Below are 8,331 nucleotides of genomic sequence, written 5' to 3'. Positions count from 1 at the left end.
AGTGGTACACTGACCTGAAAAATAGAATAACTAGGGTAGGCTTAGCTAGCTAGATTGTCCGACTTGTCCGAATAGCTGACCTTTCACTGACCCAACGCACTCAATAGGTGATCGAGAGCAGAGTTGCTGGCGGAGCACTCTGTCAGAAGATTCGATAATCCAATTGAGGTTATTGGGAAGGAGATCGATGACTCAATTGGGGTTCGACTGTTAGCTACAGAGAGGGTTTTAATGCTGACGTTTCGAACTTTAACTCTGGTGCAAGTTTAACCTGTGGTGGTCCTGTCCTGATCTAAATTGGTCCGTATCCTGTCCTGATTCTGGCTTGCACCTGTTCTTCTCTGCTGGCACCTTTACTTTAAGATTCTATTTCTTTGACTCAGCCTATGACCAGGGTTGGTCATGGACACCGGAATAGGTAACTATTAAGTGTTGGTTTGTCATTGTACTGTTTTCCTTTTTCTCTTACCCACCCTCTGTTCAAATGCTTAACGACAATTTCTCTCCAAATGATTGCAAATGTTTGTTTTTAAATCTGCATTAGTCTAAAACATAATAAGAAATTAATTTGAGTTACATGTTTTATAAGTCTTTCAAAGATTTACTTAGATAAAGATTTTAAACCTTCCCGAGTTTGTGGTTATTTATGAAATGCTAAATGTTATTATTGCTATCTATTTCTCTCTAACTCCCTTGATCCTTAGGACTTTAGGTATTGGTGATTTGGATTGGTAAGATAAATGGTATAAAAATCCAAATGGTAAAAAACCCCAATTGAATAGAGTGTGTAGGTTTACCTGTTTAATATATACATAGATATATGGGCCCAGGTGAGTATGTTGAGCAGGTGAGCCTGCGCTCTATCAGTCATATCCTCATTTTGTATCACATGTACTGTTTTATTCTGTTGTTTCTTTATTTCCTATTAGGATATTTCCCTTTAAGTATTGTGTTCCTTTTCCTTAACGTTCCAATTCCCTTTTGGAACCTGATGACGGGAAGGCAGTGAATATTTGCCTGACCTTCCTTCTCTGCGGTTCAGGTTGTGCCGTGGATCCTGTTACTTTTATTCTTAATGAAAATAAATCCCAGCTGTTTCCTGCCTGCAAAGATCTGACTCTATTCTTCCTATGCTAACCACCACAACACCTAGGTTGTGGATGTTGTGCTAAATCACCTCATATTGACATGAATTGAACATGTTGTATTATGTATGTATTTCTAAATAACAGATTTTTATCATGATAACTGGATGAACTTGTGATGGTTGTTATTAACGATATGCAATAAAATTAATTTGAATCTGGTAGATGAAAAATAATTTGCGAAAATCTATCAAGATGCTTTTGCTACATGTCAAACAAGTAACAAGTCGTTCTGAAACAATGTAGTCATTTCTCAAATAATGTTTAACTGATTTCTTTGTGTGTACGCTGATTTTGAATATTTTACCAGCATGTGCTCTCTTCCACCCCTACATTATCTTTTTGAAAAAAACAACTAACAGATTCACATGTCCACCATACAGTTCATTCATACTTCCCTATACCAACTCCACACTAATCATTTTTAGGTTCCGTGGTAGCGTGCTACTCGGCGAAAAGCACTTCGACGCCTCATCAGGAGTTGTAAGCACTATATAAATACAACTATGTCCCTAACAAATATCCGTGTTGCCCCTTTTGCACTGCGGACTTGCATGGGGGGGGCGTAACCTCTTTCCATACGGCAGTCCTTTTTCTTTCCCTCCATATACCCATCTCTTCTAAACCAAGCTTCAGCTTTTCAACAAGCGCGCCAGTTTGAAGCTTGTGACTATAGGGCAAGAATAGCCGATGTCAATGTTTTTTAGCCAATGGGAGCCGTCTTCCCTTTGTTACGCGTGCATAATACTTGTAGCCAATGAGAGCTAGTTTTGTGTGAACCAATCAGAAACACACCGGTTCTAGGGCACAACCGAAGACAAAAAAAAAACGGGAAACTGAGACAGCAGTGACGCGACGTACCGGAAGTGACGCTAGGGGATTTGAAAGTTTTAGAAGTAGCAGCCGAAAGGAGGCGGTGTCATTGTTTTAGCAGCTGGGAGGCGGAGCTTACGTGAATTTGTTTAGGAGTGGAGAAAAGAGAGAGTGCGTTATAAACAGGTGAGACAGGAGATGCATGGGAAGCGGATGTGATAGGCCATAGTACCCCTCGTTCATCTACAGATCTATAGTCGCCGCCTAAGAAAGTTTAAGCCTTACTCCTTCAACACTGCTGATGCACCTGTATTGAGTAGATACGAAGGTGAGTGAGGGTGAATCTCACATCTGTTTCTTACTCGCATTGAGGGATTGCGCATTGTGTATTCTGTAAGGAAGAGGAGGAACTAAATATTTGGAACCGAGCTAATTACTGAGCGATCGCGCAGACGAAGAATCCACACGATCGAGTCTTGAAGCATTTTTGCCAGAAGTTTCGTATAAATAGACACAGTTTCTTGTGAGCAACTCTCCAGTTAAGTAACAAGACTTGTTCCGTTGTAACAATATACGAGTGCTTTATAGAGTTTTCTCTTTCTCAGAAAGTACTGCAACAACCCGCACACGCTTCTTAAGTACAGCTCTACTCTGAAATATCCTATGTTCAGTTTTAACATTGTTTTGCCAGGCCTCTTTTGGGCTGAGCTGCCGTAGTATAGATTTTAAAGGGATTTCTTCCAACCTTAGATTTTAAAGTTATGTACTGATAAGAGGGGATAATACTTGCATCAGGTGATTTTTCTAATCTTTTTACCGACAGGGACATTACAATACAGATTATGCAAGTATAAAATCGGGCAGGTGCATCACTAGGTCTCTGGCTGCTGTATGATATTTCACCAAAACTGCGTCTCTGAACAACGCAGATTCCTCCAGGGAAGCTTGTGAATGAGCATCACCCTCAAACGTATGTTTTGAAGCGCGAAAGTTTTTTTTTATGTACACCTAAAAATGAAATCTTTTATTATAGCATAGACCCTTTGGAAAATCTCGGCTTTAAATCCATTTATTTAATTGTTTGTTTATTAACCCAATGTGGCGTCTTATCTTAAGCTGCTTTTATGTTCGTCGACCGAAATAAAGTATTCACTGAGAATGAGCATCTAGCAGACCTGTCTTCAGGATTTGGACTTTGTGAGGGCCATGATGATGCATTGAGTTGCCTAGTGTCTGGCTTTAATCACATTGGATGGTTTTCTAGTTTTACTTAATGATTTGGGGGGTTGTAATTATGAGCGCTATCTCTTCTGCCTCACAGTCCTTTTATCCTGCATTCCTGTCGACTTCTGCTTCTCTGACCCCAACCTTTTCTGACGCCTCCTCCTTCACTCACCTTGTTGCAGCTACTTCTGTTTCTCCTTCACCCTTATTTTTCTTGCACCCTTTTTTTTTTTTCTACACCTTGTAATTCTCTCGCTTTGCAGCGACTTCTTCTCTCTTCCTCACCATCTTTTTGCCTCCCCCTTCCACACACTCCTCACTGACTCTCCCTCACCCGCTCTTTGCTACATAGACTTATCTCTATTTAGGATCGGATTGGGGCCACAATTCGGCCCGGGCACCCCTAAAAAGTGGCTCACATTTACAGATTGCAACCTTTCGCAATACACTGCTTAGTTAGAATCATGGAGCTAAATGTTGTCAAACATTTGCAGTAACTAAAGTTTCCCAGTTTCAAAGTGGGTTAAGACTAGGCCTGGGCAGTATATTCCATTCCATAATTGCAGAATTTGGGTAATTTTGCGTTCCGTGGAGAACACGTAATTGCCCAAAATTCTGAAGCTTCGTGGGATTTTACTTGTTCACGCTATCAAAATGCATGTTAGCAAGATAATTCTCTCTCCTCCCCCCCCCCCCTCCCCCAAGCATGCAAACATCGTTCGTGAACAGGAAAAAAGCATTGCGAATAGGCGGAACAAGCAATTCTGCGTGCTTGCGGAAATTTTCCACAGTTTCGCATAGCTTTGTGCAGCACGACTATGCAAATTTCGCCCACCCCTAGTTGAGACAGCAAGTTATTGATTTCTGGCAGGCAAAGCAGAAGAGCACACTATAATTTGTCTCTGCTTGTTCCATGCCGGTGAGAGAGACAAAAGTAAGTGAACAGCTTCCTTGCTGGCCCTCACCACCCACTCCTGCCCTCTTCTTCCAGAGTCCCCTGCAAAGCAAGTGCTAATGGCTTTCCATCGGCAGCTCCTTGAGGCTTCTGTCACACCTGGAGGTACCAGCATGCGGGCACAAGTCTTGCTGTGACCGTCTGAGCAGCCCATTGGCATTCTGCCTCTGACAGTGAGGTGGCCTGTCTTAATGTGCATCATGTCAAGCTCATTATATGTATGCAAAGGTGTAAACAACTTCCACTGATGTTTTATCATTATGGTCGATACTCTCCTTTGAATTACACTCCCCTTTCTTTGCTTCACCATGTCACCGCTCCATCACATCCTTACTGTCAGACTCATCCTCACTGCTGTTGCATATGGTTTAACAATTTTATGTATTTTAAGGAGGCTTGAACTGCTACCGATAGTGTGTTTTACTTGTGTGGGTGTCAGGCTTGCACTCCTGTTGCCCTATAGATGTTCTTCAGTGGCTGCTCAACACTTTAAATAGTTGCAGTGCCAAGCAGTTGATTCAATAGAGCATGCTTATGAGCTGCAAAGACCCGGGGACCCTGTGTATGTTTTTTTATATCTAGAGTAAGGTTCTGTGCACCTTTAAAAAAAGTTTGTAGATGGTGCCGGTTAGACCCGACAACGTTGGGAGGGTCTTCCTTCGAACATTTTTGCCTGCCTCCCTGCATTTTCTGTGCCTATTTTTGTTGGCTCTAGGACTGTGCACTCTATTACTTAGTCGGTGCCAAAGTGCTTGTGCTCTCTCCCCAAACGTTATAGTTGGAAAATAACACAAACAAAACTAAAGAATTTCACCAAAAAACAATGGTTACTGGGATGTTATATTTAGAAAATAACATTACAAAAAAGTAGAAATTCACTGAAAAAACAAAGGTTACAGGGATGTTATCGTTAGGCTTACATTTTACGCACACAGATCAATGAAATGTAAGTTATATTTACCTTACTTAACTGTAACTTGCACACCAGCAATGCTCTGCTTATGAACTCACATAGATCACTCAAGACATGGTCAGTGACATCATCCACAGAACCACCCACACAACCATTTACTCATCCACAGAATCACTAACAGCCACTCACACAGCCACTCATCCATACACCCACTCAAACAGCCACTTACACACCCACACATACATCCTCTGATACACCTACTTATCCGCCGATACAGCTACTCCCACACCCAAATATTCATCCCTACATCCACTGATACACTCACTCCTGGATAGTCACACAGCCACTCACATAATATGTTAGAAATAGTACCACTTAATGGTATACAAAGTATACTAATTTACTCTCACACCCATATAAACACTCACACACCCACTCACAAATGGATAGTCATGCAACCACTCAGATGACATATGTTAGAATTAGTATCACTGAGGAGTACAGGACTAATTGTAATTTCTTATTCAGTAGCTTAGTATCAATCTTTAAGTATCTCAAACGTTAACGAAACACTTACTTACTGGATGATGTCATCAGTGATGTCAATGACCATGTCATGAGTGATGTAATATGTGAGGTTATAAGCAGTGCAGAGGTATAAGTTATAGTTAGCTTGGGTAACTATAACTGCTGAATTTCACTGGTTTTGTGCATGTAAAATCTAAGTAACTAGAACGTCGTTGTAACCTATATAAAACTATACATATATTCACTCAAAAGGAACCAGAATACTGGTCGGGAGGCACATTGTAGAAATCTCAACCTTGTTTACAAGTTTAAGCAATGAACTTAATTGCTAACACCTATTCTAAGCACTTCAAAAAGGCCATGGCATTAAGTTATACAATTTGGCATAGAAAGTTAGGCTGTCGGTGCTCATAAATCATTATTAAAACAAGCAGAATGTTTTTGTAATTGTAATTGGGCACTGGAAGGGTCACAGGGCCACCTCGGAAAGTCTGCACCCCCCTCTGACCCCCCCTTCACCCCAGAACTGGGTCTGACATCGATCTTCCTTTCTTAGGGCTATCAGTCGCATGTTTTGTTTGCTTGCCATTTTCCCTTCTGGGGTGAAAGGAACGACTCATCCACTCGGTCTAAATGAGGATTGAAAAGGACAAGCATGTTTTGAACCTTTCTTAATTGTTTAAAAGTATACTCTCCCATCCGTAATCGTTCACAAGTATACTCTCACCCCCGACATGCAAACAGGTCAGAAGTGGCTACCAGCTAAGAGCCACGCTTTATAAACCAAATTCGATTTTAATACAGTCAATAAAGCTTGTAACAACAATTCCAAGAGACTTAAAATTGCATAGTATGCGACAACCCCAGTGGCAAATTGAAGGACCTCTGTTGCAGGTAGTTGATCATAGTTTTGAAGGGCAAAAAGAGGTCGCCAGAGTTTCAGATTGTATTGTATGTAGCCTTGCATTTTAAGGTTCAGTTTAGATTTTTTTAGTTTTTTAAAATGTTTTCTCTTTTTAGTACTTGCCTACAGACTGTTGTAGCTGTTTAATGAGGACCTCGTCCGCATACACGAACACCCACCTAAATTGCCAAGGGCTTTTGAACTTGCCCTTTTGGCCACTGACTACTGCAGTTTAGCGGGCTTTAGACATTGGCTCACATGGCTGTTCATCAGCTTTATCAGCCTGCAACATTTTGCGAATGGGGACATGGGAAAAGTAGTGCCTCTTCTCGATGTGACATTCCAGCTGGGCAGCTACGTTCATTCGCGCTTCTGTGGTCTCTTATTTCTGAGGCTTGGTCTTCTTTCGCTCTTTTCGTTGGGCTGCTCGTTTGTGTTTGGCGGGTTAGGGCTAGAAAAAATACATTTGCAGGCACAGAGTTCTGCATGCATTTACAATGTAGTACCGACACTTGTGGGGTCAAATAGATTGTTTCGCTCACACTGGTTTGAAGAGCACTTTGGGTTACTTGTGGATGTGCGCAGTGAATGCAGAAAATTAATTTCTCGTTATGTGCACTGGTGATATTAATCATGTCTTAACATTAAATATATTATATAGATATACTTGTATTTATCAAGCCGTTTCGAGTTCTTGAAGTACCTTTTAGTCATTTGATGGAACATCTTAACTTTGTATGATATTAATACAGATGCTTGAAAAACTGTTACGACTTCTTCCCTACTAGACAGTCTGAGAGATTTGTTAGCTTATAGGTGGTTTAGAGCCTGCCCGTTCTTTACTGTTGATTGGCTTCAATGTCCTTCTCATTTGCCTGCTTCTTCTTATTAGCTAAATTGTATGGGTTTTCTTTACTCTTCTTTGTCCCTCCCCTGCTTTGTCCCTCCCCTGCTGCGTGAGCGCACTATGTCCTTACACTGCCTGCTTTTTCAGGTGCTACTTTTTAGGTCTCGCCTGAGCCAGCGCATGCGCTGCTCTGCGAGACATGTAGGAGTGGAGTTTTAAAAGTCCGACCACAGCTTTGTGTGGCATACAGTGTGTTGGTACAGTCATGAGCAGAGGCGTCATATGGCTTACCTCTTGCTCGCTGAAGCGTGTGCGCGCCTTGCTTCAATGCTCCTCACCGTCCCGCACCACAGAGCGCATCTCGCCACTTGTTTTTATAAACTTTGAGTGCCTTTCTTGCCTCATGCGACCTGCTCCTAACCCAAGACCACCTCTCCTTCAGGAAGAAGCTCAAGACCTGGCTGTTCGAGCAGTAGCAGCACCCCCCCCCCCCCCAAGCGCCTTGAGACTCTCCGGGTAGCTTTATAAATGTCTTTGATTGATAGTTATAATTGAGGTCCCGCAAGATCCTTCTCTTTCCGTTCCCCCCCCCCCGTCCCCCCATCTGTTTCTCCCGTGTTTCCCAGATATGCATAGTTCTGAGTTTTAGAGGGGGCCCTCTTTCTTTTTACACCTGTATCAACCATACCACTCTTTCTCATCTCGGTCTCTCTGCTTCACCTTTCTCTGTATTCTTTCTCTTGCCACATTCCATTTTGCCCTGCTCTCTACCTCACTGGTGTGTTTACCTTGCACCACCCTACACATACCTCACTATTTTCCCTGCCTCTAACTCGCCTCTTTCTCTACACATACCTTCTAGGCCGCACCCTTTTCCCTTTACCGACATTACCCTTTCCCAATCTCTAGCTCTCTCTCGCTCACTTAGAGTACCTAGCTCTTTTTCTATCTACCTATTTGGTTTAGGTCAAACACTAGAATATATTTACAATTTGCAGCCAA

General features: G+C 42.1%; 1 protein-coding gene across 2 annotated transcripts in view; it reads left to right on the top strand.

Annotated features, from left to right (window-relative positions):
- The first annotated feature begins 2,013 nt into the window (after positions 1–2,013).
- The window catches only part of KATNA1 (katanin catalytic subunit A1), a 223,708-nt gene continuing 217,390 nt past the window's right edge, over positions 2,014–8,331 (top strand). Inside the window, exon 1 of one of the 2 annotated variants that reach the window (XM_086927296.1) lies at positions 2,014–2,144. The gene's annotated coding sequence lies outside the window, so the exon portion shown is untranslated. Of the gene's footprint in view, positions 2,287–8,331 lie in introns of both variants that reach the window. The other variant, XM_086927295.1, reaches the window with a different exon arrangement.

Source organism: Lissotriton vulgaris, chromosome 6 (genome assembly GCF_964263255.1).
Source record: "Lissotriton vulgaris chromosome 6, aLisVul1.2, whole genome shotgun sequence".
NCBI lineage: Eukaryota > Metazoa > Chordata > Amphibia > Caudata > Salamandridae > Lissotriton > Lissotriton vulgaris.
The sequence above is the reverse complement of the archived record's forward strand: the minus strand, read 5'-3'. Positions and strand labels throughout refer to the sequence as shown.